Consider the following 14,404-nt stretch of genomic DNA (forward strand, 5'->3'; position numbering starts at 1 on the left):
ATTTGATTGAGCATGTGGTCCCCACCAATTATCACCTGATCTGATATTTCACCTATAAATCATATGCAGGTGGTTCTTGTCAACCTGGAATATGAGTTCCTCTTTGTCTAGGTTTTTCATTGTGTTGTGTTATATTGTGCCAGTACTGGAGTTTGAACTTTATACCTCACATACTCTTTTTTTTCTTTTTATTTTATTTTTCAATGTTTTTTATTTTATTTATTTTTTTCCAAATTTTTATTATCAAACTGATGTACAGAGAGGTTACAGTTTCATACATTAGGCATTGGATACATTTCTTGTACTGTTTGTTACCTTGTCCCTCATACCCCCCTCTCTCCTCCCCCTTACCCTTTCCTCCCCCTGAGGTGTTCAGTTCACTTGCACCAAACAGTTTTGCAAGTATTGCTTTTGTAGTTGTTTGTCTTTTTTTACCCTGTGTTTCTCAATTTTGGTATTCCCTTTCAATTTCCTAGTTCCAATACCAGTATACGCCGTTTCCAATATACTCAGATAAGATTACAGAGATAGCCTCACATACTCTTATCACTTGGCTTTTTCTCTCAAGACTACCACAGTACCACTTGAACCATTCCTCTAAGTCTTTCACTGGTTCACTGAAGATCAGAGTCCCACAGACATTTCTGCCCAGACTGACTTCAAATGTGGATCCTCAGATCTCAGCCTCTGAGTTAGCTAGGGTTACAGGCAAGAGCCATTGCACCTGGCAATGCCTAGTTATTGTTATACTGTATCGACAGCTTCTAATGAGCATCAAGGTGCATAACCACAGAAAACATGCACAATATTTAGTGAATGAAACAAAAAATAGATGAGTGACAAAGGGCCCCAGGTCCTGGAATTACAAATAGATGAGAAAAGAGAAAGAAGCTAGCTAAATGTATTGAAAAGGTATCCTTCTACCTACACATTCAGATTTTGTCCTATTTGATTCCCTCAAGCAACCTATGATAGGCAATTGTACCAACCAGGAAATTACAATCAACAGTTGTTAAATAATTTACCTAGAGCTGCAAGAACCAGAGCTGGATGTCAGCCTTAGGTCATCTGATTCCAAAGAAGTTCCAGAATGCTGAGCTAAAGCTGAAGCAGGGGAGAAGCGTTTTCTGTATATATTGAGGATTTAGGAAGAAGAAGGTATATGACTAAAAAAGTCCTGACCTTCATCCAATATTTATCCCTTTGCCATATTTGAGGAAAATAATGGAAAGTGAGTGTTCCAGTCTCCCTCAAGTATCAGACTATCCAGTGGCAGCTTTGCTCCCTGTTTTGGGGCTCTAGAACCATGCACACTTGATTCTGGTGCACATTGCTATAAGTCTTTGTTTCATGGTTGTCTCTCTCTCCACAGTGAGGGATGCACTAAATGCATTTCTGAGTGAGTAATTGTCTTTCATCCTCATGAAATAGATGCCACTTAAAACACCAATGCAGTTATTGTCATTTCAGGACCAGTTTAAGTATATCAACAGTCAGGCTAAAGCATCCAGCTGCAATTTTTAGGACACAACACATGTGCTTGTTATCTGAGTAGAGAGTAACATGCTTTCTGCAGTTTGGGTGTGTGTGTGTGTGTGTGTGTGTGTGTGTGTGTGTGTGTGTGTGTGTGTTTTCTGCTCCATCTCTCCTTGCTCTATGTAAAGGACACATTTTGGTGTTCCACAGCTAGGAACACCTCCCCCAAGAACACAAATTACACTTTGGTAATTCTCATTGGCACCTTTTCCAAGTTCTGCAGGGTTCACAGCCAATCAGGAATAACTGTTTGAAGTCAGGAGCCTCGAAGGACTGGCCAACATAAATGGCTTGTCCCTGTTTCTCCTAGGCAGTCATCCTTTAAGTCATTTCATCTAGTGTGCATAATTTAACAGGGGTGAAGCAGACACATCCCCAGCCATTCCTTTCTCGGGTCTGTCCTCAATGCTCTGTGGATAATAAACAATCATAATAACAGATTGGAAGTTTTAGAGTTGACTTTTTTCCTGGTCCAGAATTAGTTCTCAAGTGACAACAAGAGCAGGGTCATCAGATCAAAGGTTTGGGATTGCAATGATATTTGGCTCAATGTCCATGCATAAGACCATTGCTGCCAGCTTACCATGGTCCCCCAGGGTCCTTCCTCCCTTCTGCCTAATTCCTGATAAGAGATGCTCCCTGGAAGGACAGTCTGTGAGGAGGTGGGGTGAACCTGCTCTGCTCTTGCAAAGTTGTGCTCTAACAAGGTCCTGCTTTTCCCATCCTGGCAGTGAAACTTCTTTCACACAAAGCAGAACCTTCTTCCCAAACCTGAATGATCTGACCTTGAAGGGACTTCAGCTTCTCCTCTCTTGGATAGCATGGGTTTTCCACTTTCACAGAAGGCTCTGACAAAAATAATAATAATAATTTTAAAATGAGATCCCTAGGGGATTTACTTGGAACCCATTTGAGTGACCTTGCCAGGTTGTCCTCAGAGGTTTTGAGTCACCAACAAAAGGACCCCTCACCTTAAGCATATTTCTTTATGCTCTGCTAGTTCCAGTCATTTATTCTACCTCTACCTCCTCAGCTATCAGACACTGGAGCAGTCTCTCTTCTCCTTCCTTTTCTTGGAAATGTTGGCCTGCAGTTCCAAAGTCCATTTTGCTGTTTCCTGAGAGGGTCATAAAACGCTTATGCAAATGGATTCTTAGAGGTAGCAGCAAATACCCTTGTGATTTCAGAGGAATAAGCAAATTAAGCTCCACTTAACTCCCTGAGCATGGAAAATAAATTGGTTCCCCCCTACTCCTTCCCTGCCTTTGTATATGAATGCCCTCCTCCTCTCTGCCCCTGGACTCCCACTTTGCTTTCCTGTTAGAGTGGGAAAAGCCATTGGGTTGTGCTTTTCCTCTAACTGAGAGTGCAATCTTAGCACACACAAGTGAGCTGCCTAAGAGGATGGTGAGTTTTCTCACTATTTAACATGAATACAGCATTACGACAATGGACTAAGAGGTATAGATGAATATTTTATCCTTTTGTTACCAAGGCTTTTCCAAAGATAAAACATACACTTCATGGAGTATATGGAAGTTCAGTAAAAATATGATAATGTTGCTTCACATTGTGTTCTCTTGAGTATGATATCAGGAAAATGTTTTCTTCTGACAGCTTCTTGTAATGGATGAAAATATATTCTCTCTCACTGCACACAGAGTACATGGTTTGAGGCATATTATGGGAGTCAGGTAATCTGCCTCTGAAATACAGGTATTTGAAAAGCAAATTTGAGGCTGAGGACATTTTCACTTTATGATCATTGACACTGATGTTAGTAAACTCTTTATCTGTGAAGAAGAGCAATGGCAGGCAAAGTTTTATTTTTCCCACTCAGTAACCATTTGCTTTATAGAAACTGTAGCATAGGGAGCACAATAAATAAACTATGAGGGTGGAAAAAGGGAACATGTAGAGATTCTGGTGATCCTCAAGTCAGTTATTTTACTTCCTTGAACCTCTTCCTGGTCCATAAAGTGGAGTTACTCTTAAAGAATTATAGTAAGGATCAGACCTTATTAGAAGGCTCTCAAGACTGTACCCCATTTAATATGTTCCCACAACTTGAATTTAATAGCTGACCCTAAAAATTACCATGTCATAATATGCTTGTAATTTGATGTCAGTATCATTTTTTCTGTCACTTTTACTGTCCTTCTTAGTCCATAAAAGAAGCAAAGATATAAGGTAGAACTCAAATTTGGAGTCTTTGCAGAATCCATGCTCTGTGTTATTTGTACTGCTTAAGTTCTTTATGAAGGACAATGATTCTTGTCAATGACTCATGTAATTGCTCATGAGCTTCATCATGTCACATGTAACTCTGTTAAACTGTCTTGCCAATCCCTGGCATATAGTGGGTGCCTAATATATATGTTGACATTGTCAGCAGATACACAATGAACAAAGAATTGCCTTATCGTACCAAATGACTAATGCTTAACTATAAACTAGCCAGACCGCTACTTTGATTTTTCAGACTCCTTTTGGTAGCTTGTTACTATGTTATTTCAGTCTCTTCTACTTCTTCTGCACCATTTCCTTGCATCATTTCCACCAGCAGTTTCATCCCTGCCCAGCAACTCTCACAATAGGCCAAATAGACAGGGTCAGTTGCATGGCAGAAGGGATCCTATAGCAGGTGGGCAATCAGGTCTGGCAGTGAGATGCAGAATGAATCACCTTCTCTAACTTTTCACTTGCTTCCAGTTGTTAACAGTACTTCTCTAGATCTGTTACAGTCCTAGGATCAGTTCATTTGCCTGCAGGCATCAGACAGGTCATCTATAAACTCTACAATCTCATATGGGAATAAACATCAGAGAAATGAGCAATTGTAATTCACTGGTTGAATCTGAATACCCAAATAATGTCCAATATCATTCTCTACCTTAATCTCCACAAGAGCTTTTGTGAGATACTCAAGACAGAAGGTTAGTAAGCTATCACCACAATAATAGTATTAATTAGATAACCACAAATTTTCTATGAGTATAAAATCTAAGGACATATTAATTCTTGTGCATGAGCCTTCAGGTCTATCTGTGGAGGCAGATCTGATTCAAGTCTCAAGTTATGGTCAGATTGCATTCTGTGCCTCAGGCTGAAGGGCATCAACTATCTAAAGCATGTCCTATTAGCTGAACTCAGAAGCTTCCAGAGAGTCAAATGGAGGTACACAACCCACAAAGTCTGAGGTTCAAAACTGGCCCCCAGTCACTTCCACCATAGCCCAATGAACAAAATTCCTGACTTACTATGGCTTGTACCCACATTCTTTCCACAGAGAAAAATTAACATAAAACATTTCAAAGTTAGCAAAAGGTAAAAACTCACAGGTGGCAATCTGTCCCCTCTGATTATACAAACTCCCTTAAGACGTATTTCTCTTAAAGAAACTCACTTTTATGAGGAATTTGGGGAAAGAACTGCTGGACTTTTGTGAAGAACATTGAATCATGGGCTTTTACTTTCGTTCTAAGTCTTTGCTATCCCTGAGCAACACATGTGTTTTTTTTTTCTTTCATGATCTTTGTGCTAGCTAGCAGACCATTTTCCTTTGAGTAAGTTGACCTTCAGATCCAAACTTCCACTTTGTAATACAATTTGAAGAACTTCATAACCTATCATTTACTCTCTAGATCCTGTTGTTCATTCTAATTTGTCTTTAACCTCCTTGGATCATTATTGTTGTTGCTGTTATATATAATGGGAATACAATGACTTTCTTTGTTCTCCTCAATCTGTGGAGAGATTTGTGGATGAGGCAGGCTAGCAGAACAAAACAAATCATTAAATGAAGCTGTGCACTGTCAGAAGTACCTGATTAAGCAGAGGGAAATCAGCTCATCTGTTTCTTGGTTCTCTTATTAATTACCATTGGAAGGAAGATATTCTGTTTATCATCAGAATTAAGCCAAATCTTTGGAGATTATGTTTTCTAAAAGAGCTTAAGGGCCGGATCAAAGGGGATTCAGCACATTGTCTCTGACGCTCTCCTCTAACACTGGCCCCCCTCTTTAAATCTATCTTCCCTCCCTCACCCAGCCTGGACCCACAAAAGGACAGGAGCCTCTCTATCATTCCTACCATTCTGTTTCTCATGGTAGGTCTGGTTTAAGTAACTGCAGTCACTGGGGTTTGTAAAGACAAGGCATCAGATACAGTTAGGGAAAAGGAGATTAAGCAAAGCAATACAGGGAAGCATTTTATTACATGTCTATGATTTTTAACATTGAAATAGAAGATATATCCCAATGCAGATAGAGTGGAAAGAGACTCTGTATTTCAGTATTCAGTGCAGCAAAAATGGGGGAGCAGGCTCTATGTTTGCCTGAAGGCTATTGAAGGGAGAGGTCATTCTTGGTATTCTTGTTACTTTCTGTAATTCACATCCATGAGATGAGAACAGTGCAGATGAGGCCTCCAAATCTCACAGGTACCAAATGGTCTCCTAAGAGGATAAGGCAAACCAAATTATGAAAAGCTGAGCCTCTAGCTGACTATTAAATAAAAAAAGCTATCAAAAGAACATCTGTCGAAGATTCCTTGAAATAGGGTCTTTGTCCTTTGAATGGATGATTAGGAAGTTGACAGGTTCAATCTCAATACTGTAATTTCACTCTTGTGAAATGGTGTTGCTTTTCATTGCTAATTATTGGCCATATTTCTTTAGTATCTTACCGTGTCCCAAAATAACTCAATAGCAGGAGCAGAGGACACCAAGCTTCCCTCTCTCTTAACTTACTGCATTTGCCTCTGAATTCCACCTGACTTGTGCAGCTTTCATTTCCTTGGAATCATGGGAGCAAGGTAGATGCTCTGAGCTCTGGGTGAGCGGTGCTAGCTTCTGTAAGCCTGGACTGCGGTATTGGGAAAGCCTAGATTCAGCTTCAAGATATTCTGAAAAATATCAGAACTTCCATCCAGTCTAACTTAGCCTTGTTTTAAACTAGGAATGTGACCATTTTGTCTTTAATGTAGGCCAGGAAACAGAACATCTCAATTCCCATCTATCGGACAGGAAGCACGTGCAGACACAGACTATGGGAGAGAGCACAGTTGCTCTATAATACTACATTTGCACACATGTATTCATCTGGAAAAAAAAAGGTCTCTCCTGAAACAAAGACAGCTGTCACCCTGGCTTCTACAGAGAACCAGATGAAGTCAAGTCAAGAAATTAGTTAGGAAAGCCAAGGACATTTTAGTCCATGAGAATGGCCTATTTTACTAATGTCTTTATGCCGGTAGCAGATTAGCATAATCGGAGTTTTGATTCTCTCTGCATTTGGACAGATGTCACTGTACATAGCTTTCCTAGTGATTTGGTAAAGTACTCACTAAACACATCACTGGACTATGAGTCGTGATACTGTGGGTTTTAATCCAGTAGATGAGACAGAGACAGGAGTCATTTGGAATGCAACATCACTCCTAACTGAACTAGCTTTTTACTTCATAAGTGAATTTATAGTTTTCCCCAAAAATCAGAAATGAAGATAGCCAATCTACTCAATAATACCTACTGGATGTCTCCTATTTTGTCTTGGCAGAAAGCTTGCTACTACCAAAAGTATTTAAAGTACAAGTCAAGAATAGGAAGATACAGAATTGAACACTCTCTGAGGAAAACTTAGCTTCCTAACCAAATCTAATCTAGCAAGCAGGAGCTGTCAACATGATAAATATTCTAGTCTTTAATATCAGTTTATACACCACAGCAGTAGAAAGGGAGAAAATATGCACGCACTCAAAATTTATTAAAATGATATTGTCTGACTTGAAGTGACAGAGGCTCAAGGAAATTCAAAGTTAAGATGGAAACCTTGAGCTGAGCCTCATTCTAAGCTCTCCATGGGCTTTCTGATCTCTAGATGCCCCTAAAGTAATTACACTGTCACACACGAACTCTCCCAGGTTGAACATTTGTGGGAATGAATTTTTTTTTCAATTAATCTCTGTGCTGTAGCTAAATGCAGGCGTCATCTGGTACTGGGTGCATACAGAGAAGCAAGGGTAGAATTTCAAATAGAACCATATATCAAGATTCTAACTATAAATGCCTAGCTGGAGCTAGACATGTGTCACACATCTGTCATTGTAGCACTTGGGAGATGGAGGTAGGAGTATCAAGAGTTCCAGTCCAGCATAAGCAACAGAGAGAGACCCTGTTGCAAACCAAGTTTATGTGCTAACTTTTTATTGGACATTTACTGGTTGCTAGCCACTTTTCTAGATTCGGAGTATATAACACAAGTGGAACTTACATTTTATTTGTGCAGGTCAGGTTCTCTAAACACACACACACACATACACAACAGATTCTGGGACAGACATATAGATTCAGGAAGTTGATTGGAAATGGCTTTCCGACTTAACTCTAGTGAAAAAGGAAGGGGAAAAGACTGCTCTTGCAATATAGTCTTGTGTTTTTTAAATCTCCTGGAAAATGCACTGAGTAAACCAAGGTTTCAAGTAATTAAGTAATTCATCCATGCATATTCAAACCACAAATCAGCAGAGTGAAGACCTGGAACGAGCTCTGTGAAGCAGTCTAGAGACTCCAGATTCTTTGTGGTTTGTGTTATGTTCACTGCCTCCATATGGCCATGAGAAGCAGACAGCGCCTAAGTTAGAGGCTTCCTCACCATGCTTGCAGATAATCGGGGTACAGAGAGGTTAGAGATGGATTAGAAGTGAGATTAGCACTCTTGCTCATGCATTTATTTAATAAGAAAACTGAGACAGCATTTGTGTGTATGTATATGAGATTTCCAATTCCATACTTTGTGACATTTTTGAGGACTTTCTGTCATTTGTAAATTTAGCATATGACTTTTTCCCCCAGTCTCACAATTGTAAAGTCACTGGAAAACCCTTAGGAGAAGAACACATAGGTGCAATGCCTCTGGCTTCTGATCATAGAAAATAATATTTATCAGAATGCAAAAAAGAACCACTGGAAAACATACAAGGATCTCTGGGTCTGCTTCTTGACTAGAGAATGGATGGATGTGGGGCTCTTCTCACACAATGAGGGCTAATATATTGACTAAATGTACCCCTGAAGCAATGAGAGCAACAGCTAAGAAACAAGGAGCTGACTAGAAGAAAACAAAGATGGTGAGAGAGGAATGGGAGACATGGATAGAAGAACCAGGTTACGAACAAGAAAGATCTCCTTTAGTGGCCCTGTAAGCAGGAAGCCTCATTCTTCCATATGGGTCAAAAATGAGGGAGCAAAGAGGATACCATTGACTTGATCTATGTAACTTTTTGAGTTTATAATACAGCACTATGATAGCTATAGTTTTCATAAACCATGGGTGACTCTCATTTCATCTCACCTGAGATTTTCCAAGTTTTAATTTTGAAATTCTTTCATCTCAAAAAAAAAATCCCTCTATCCCAAGCAAACAGGGGTGGTTGGCCACCCCAAGGGGTGTACACATACCAAATACACATAAACTGTGCTTATGTTACATGTGCTCCCTTTGGGACCCCCCACATGGGCACTCCAGGCCATATATTGCCCATTTTTTACTTAAAAGATCTTACAACTCTAGTGTATCTAGAACACTAAGATTTTTTTCTCCTTTTTCTAATTATCCATGGAAGAATACATGGTTTTGGAATAGAAAGTAGTAGATTGTGTTTTTCTCATTCCTATCTTTGTGTGTGTGTGTGTGTGTGTGTGTGTGTGTGTGTGTGTGTGTGTTGTAGGACTTGTACTCAGGGCCTGGGCACTATCCCTGAGCCTCTTTGTGCTCAAGGCTAGAACTCTAAACACTTGAAGCACAGCACCACTTCTGGCTTTTGAGTGGTTAATTAGAGATAAGAATCTCACGGGGACTTTTCTGCCTGGGCTGGCTTGGAACCATGATCCTCAAATTTCAGCCTTCTGAGTAGCTAGGATTATAGGCATGAGCTACCAGCACCTGGGTTCTTCACTATCTTTTGAGCTCCCTTTTCTTATTCTTGAAAATGTGGTTTCCATTATTATATAGGTGACATTCCAGTGTAGACTCAGTTTTGAAACATCACCACATTCTGTAAGGTGGCTCTGTAGCATGTTTCACATAGGAGGGTAAAAAGAAAAATCTGACAAAATATAAGTGAATTTACATTTCTTCCACCCCAAGCACCTGAAGCCATCTATTGTCCTCAGTGAAGGATTCCTCAAGTTGGGAGCTAGGCTATACTGTGAGTGTGGATTTGATAGCTACAGTTTTCTCTCCTCTTGTGTGTGTTTTCCTTGCTGGTAAAGGAAGGCACAATCCCACACTAGCCTGCAGGCATCAGCTGAGAGCAAAATGGGCATGGGTATGGAGAGAGTGGAGAAAGCAGTCATGTGATCAGAAATAGTCTATAGAAATATTATAATAAATGACAGATGCATTATTGAGAAAGCCACCTTCAATCAGTACATAATGTCCAAGCCTTGAAGGTAATACAACATTTCTCAGTTTCTAGTAGTAGCACTAATGAATTCTCTTGTGGCTCAATTACCATTATGATTTAATATGAATCTATACAATTATTTGATTTATGTCATGTTCTCCACTACATGAATATCCTTGAGACAAAAGACCATGTGTTTCTATTCCTGTGGCTCCCCAGAACTCAACACCAAGTACAGGATAAGACACTCAAAGGTGGTTTGTGGAGTAAGTCAATGCACAAGGAGCAGAAAGACACTCTTCTGAGAGCCTGACATCTCATTGTATCTCACTTTGCACTACTCATTCTACTGTGCTATACTTGTACAAGATTACATCATACCACTCCCAGAACGGCACACAACTGTACCCCTGGCTACTCAAGAGGCATAGGCAAAAGAATCATGAGTTTAAGGTCAACCTGGGCCAAACTTGTAAGTCCTAATCTCAAAAATTAAAAAAAAAACACCAAAGTGCTGGAGATTCATGTGGTAGAGCACATGCCTAACAAGCACAAGACCCTATATTCAACTCCTAGAACTGCCTCCAAATTATCTATTATGGATTTAATTATATATTCCCCCTCTGTAAGCAACCTAAGGTAGCCATTACTAGAAACCCAGCACTTTCATTATGATTGAAATTCTATCAGTAGTGCCTCATGAATGGCAGAATTAAGAATATAGAATACAAATGGTGTTCCTTTTATTTTTGCTATGAGGTGTAATCACCTGAATTTATGAAAGACATTACACAGAATCTTCATCTACAAATAACTGAACTGGTGGACAGACTAATAGGCTGTCTTTCCTGCCATGAATAATCGGGACCCTAAACAGATAGCTGTTGCCATGAATAGAGGACTGAATTGGGTTGGGATTCAGTTCCATTCTCACAGTTCTACCAGCACATTGTATGGTATTGGCTGGTAACCATTCTCATTGTCTCTTACTTTCTGCAGCACGGGTATCGACCATGCTTGGTGTGGTAGTGTCTTGGGGCTTTTGTAAGGAACAAGAAAAAAGATGAAAACCATGTTACCTAGAAAAGTATAAATCACTGTAAACCCCTGAGGTGACTTATTCTCCTATTTCTGTGATTCATCAGAGCCATCTCTCCCTTTCTGAGAAGTCTATAGCCAAGTTTCCCTTTTTGTGCATTCTGAAGCAGTGCCTCTAAGAAAGAACAGGATAAATTGCTTTTTTTGTTTTGTGGATGAAGAACAAATCTAACCTAGGTTTCCTAGAGGCCCCCAAAGACCCTTTGAGCATAAGCATTGCCTACTTAGTCATCTCCTGAAAAGAAATTCCACATTGTTGGTTTACTGTAAATACATTTTCTTTGAATTTTTCTCATTGTAAAAGTAATAGGGGCTTATAAAAGTAAAACAAGCAATCAAGAAAAGGAAAAGTTACAAATATCCCTACCTTCGAAAGCCAGCAACCATTAACTTTCTACCATACTTCTTTCTGGTTTCTTTTTCACAGTAAGTACTTCTCCCTTGCAAAAAGATAAAGTTTTATGTTTTGCTCTTTTTCAATCTCTCTACTTTATTATAGGCTGGATAATATCATCTCAAACTACTTAGAACTCAGCCTCATAAGACCATTGGAAGGATGAAATGAGAGGACAAATCTATTCCTAATGATTCCTGATGAGGGCTCAATAATTGTTAACTGCTGTTTTCATCAACATCACCATCACTAGTATTAGCATTACCCTAGTGTAATTATTGTTCCCTTTGTGAGACATTGTGCATTGCTTCTGAATTTGGGTTATTGGGGTTAGGTTCTCTGCTGCTGACTTCTTCACAATGTTTGTCATTGGACCATTGCTTTATCATGATTAGTTAAAAACACTCCAAAATGCCAGGAAGTAGTAATGCACTTCTACAACTACATTTTCAGCTTTATTCCACTTCCTATGTCCCCTGAAGTGGCCTCATATAGTCCCAAAGGATTTGTATCAGCAAGAGCTGTCCAGAAACAATTCTCAATGGGCAAGCAGACCCAGTCTGGCATCTGTTCCAATTCAGTGTTGCTTCTATTTAGTGACAACAGCCACATACAGGTTCATGGTAGTGATAGAGATTGTCTACAACTGGCTAAGCACATGAGCTCTGGGTTCAAATCCATTTCCATCACCTCTTAATTGTGTGGCCTTAACTTTTCCAAGTGGCATCTGTTGAGATCAATAATGGGGATTATAACAGAACTGCTCTCCTAGGATACTGAAGATGTGTAACCATGCATACAGAGGTGTGCCAGCAGTACCTGAGACATGCATTAATTCAGTGGATTTTAGCTCCCTCTGATCATCAATGCCATTCTTTCTTTTTTTTTTTTTTTGTCAGTTGTAGTGCTTGAACTCAGGGCTTGGGTGCTGTCCCTAAGCTCCTTCACTCAAGGCCATAGTGCTCTACCTCTTTGAGCCAAAGCTCCATTTCCTGTTTTCTCTTGGTTAATGGGAGATAAGAATCTCTTGGACTTTCCTGCCCAGGCTGGCTACAAACCACAATCCTCAGATCTCAGCCTCCTGACTAGCTAGGATTACAGCCATGAGACACCAGTCTCCACCAGCGCCTAGCTATCAATGTCCTCCTCTTTCCTTCCCTTCCTCTTCCTTTTCACTTTTCCTCTGCTAATGACCTGGGGTAGCATCTATGAAACAGAACAAAGGAAGGGCTGAGATTGTAGCCTGCAAAGTGGTACTAAGTATGAAATTTGTTTTTGTTATTTTGTGTTTAGGGACTTCTACTGGGATATTGAACCCAGGGCAGCATTAGCTAGGCAGGCACTATATCATTTAAGCCACACTTTTAGTCCTTTTTAGCTTTAGTTAGTTTTTGGGTTGGGTGTTGTGTTTTTGCCTGGGGCTAACCTCAGACCATGAATGATCTTCATACATCTACCTTTCATGTAAATATTATAGGTGTTTACCATTCCCCTTCCCTCCCCATTCTATTTGTCAAGATGGAGGTCTTAGTGACATTTTGTCCAAGCTAGCCTTAGACCAAGATCCTTCCAATCTCTGCCTCCCAAGCAGCAGGAATTATGTAGGTATCACTCCTGATCTTACAAGTATTAAATCTTAAAGGTAAGAGCAGCAGAGAAAGTAAACATGAATCAAGGCAACCATGATGTAGTAAAAGGATAAGGAGTAAGCTAAATTATGGAAAGAAGCTCAGGCCAAGATTGTAAAAGGCATGAGAACTGCAGGTCAGAAGTGGGTTTTTAACTGGCCTTTGTTTGGTCCCTGGCAATAGGATGGGATGTGGGCAGGGAATGTGGCTTAGTGGTAGAGTGCTTGCCTAGCATGCAGGAAGCCTTGGGTTCAATTCCTCAATACCACATAAAGAGAAAAAGCTGGAAGTGGGAACTGTGGCTCAAGTGATAGAGTGTTAGCCTTGAGCAAAAGAAGCTCAGGGGCAGTGCCCAGGCCCTGAGTTCAAGCCCCAGGACTGGCCAATATAGATAGATAGATAGATAGATAGATAGATAGATAGATAGATAGATAGATAGATAGAATGCACTGGCCAAAGAGTATACATTTTTAAAATACTGCATATTATTTACTTATAGGATGGATGGATGGATGGATGGATAGATAGATATCAGAATTGGCAAAACTCAAAAAGTTCACCTGTGCCTAACTAAACAGATGTTGTACAGTATTAAAATCTGAATTATACATATAAGTTAGGGGTAAACTAATCTTAGATTTTTAGTGATTCTCTCCTGCTTTCACACAGAACTGAGCCAGGTGTGGTATATATAGCATGTTATGGTATAGTATATAATACACCATCTACAGGAAACTTCCAATATTAGGGACTTTGTTCCACATTGGTTGAGAAAAGGAACAGTGTATCCACCCACCCATGAAACAGTCAAGTAAAAACAATCTGTGGTGTCTCATTTTCCCTGGAGGAGGAGCAAGCCTGTGGCTTTGTGGTTTGGCCTTCTTTGTTTACAGCAGGTAGATGCTATTCTTCATTGTAATGTAAGCCAATGAGAAGCCTGATTTTAACTAGAACTACTTAGGGAAGAAATCACCAACAACTCATTTTGTACTCAATTAGTATCAGCAGACTAATAATCAATTGATCATTAACTGATTCATTGATTAATCACAATTGCTAATTAATGAGCAGAGTCCAAAATGAGTTAAGAATCAAATAGATGGACAACGTCTCTTTCAGGAGGAAAAAAGTCATGTTTGGAAAAGACAGTCTAGTCTGGGCTTGATTTCTGAGCAAATAGCAACAAGAAAATGGATTGTATAAAAAGCATTGTTTTAGGGGTACTCTTTGTCCTCACTTGCCATTGGGTTTAGCGAAAGGCAGCCTGAGTGAAATATTTATATCATGGAAAATGGTTCCTGGATTCTGAGCTCTTGCCTTTTCATGTTACAAAAATATCTGG

The 14,404-nt window shown here is 39.8% G+C and overlaps 1 protein-coding gene across 1 annotated transcript in view; it reads left to right on the plus strand.

Moving 5' to 3' along the window:
* The window catches only part of Ca10 (carbonic anhydrase 10), a 443,665-nt gene that overhangs the window by 199,774 nt on the left and 229,487 nt on the right, over positions 1 to 14,404 (plus strand). The window lies entirely within an intron of this gene.

Source organism: Perognathus longimembris, chromosome 17, assembly GCF_023159225.1.
Source record: "Perognathus longimembris pacificus isolate PPM17 chromosome 17, ASM2315922v1, whole genome shotgun sequence".
Taxonomy (NCBI): domain Eukaryota; kingdom Metazoa; phylum Chordata; class Mammalia; order Rodentia; family Heteromyidae; genus Perognathus; species Perognathus longimembris.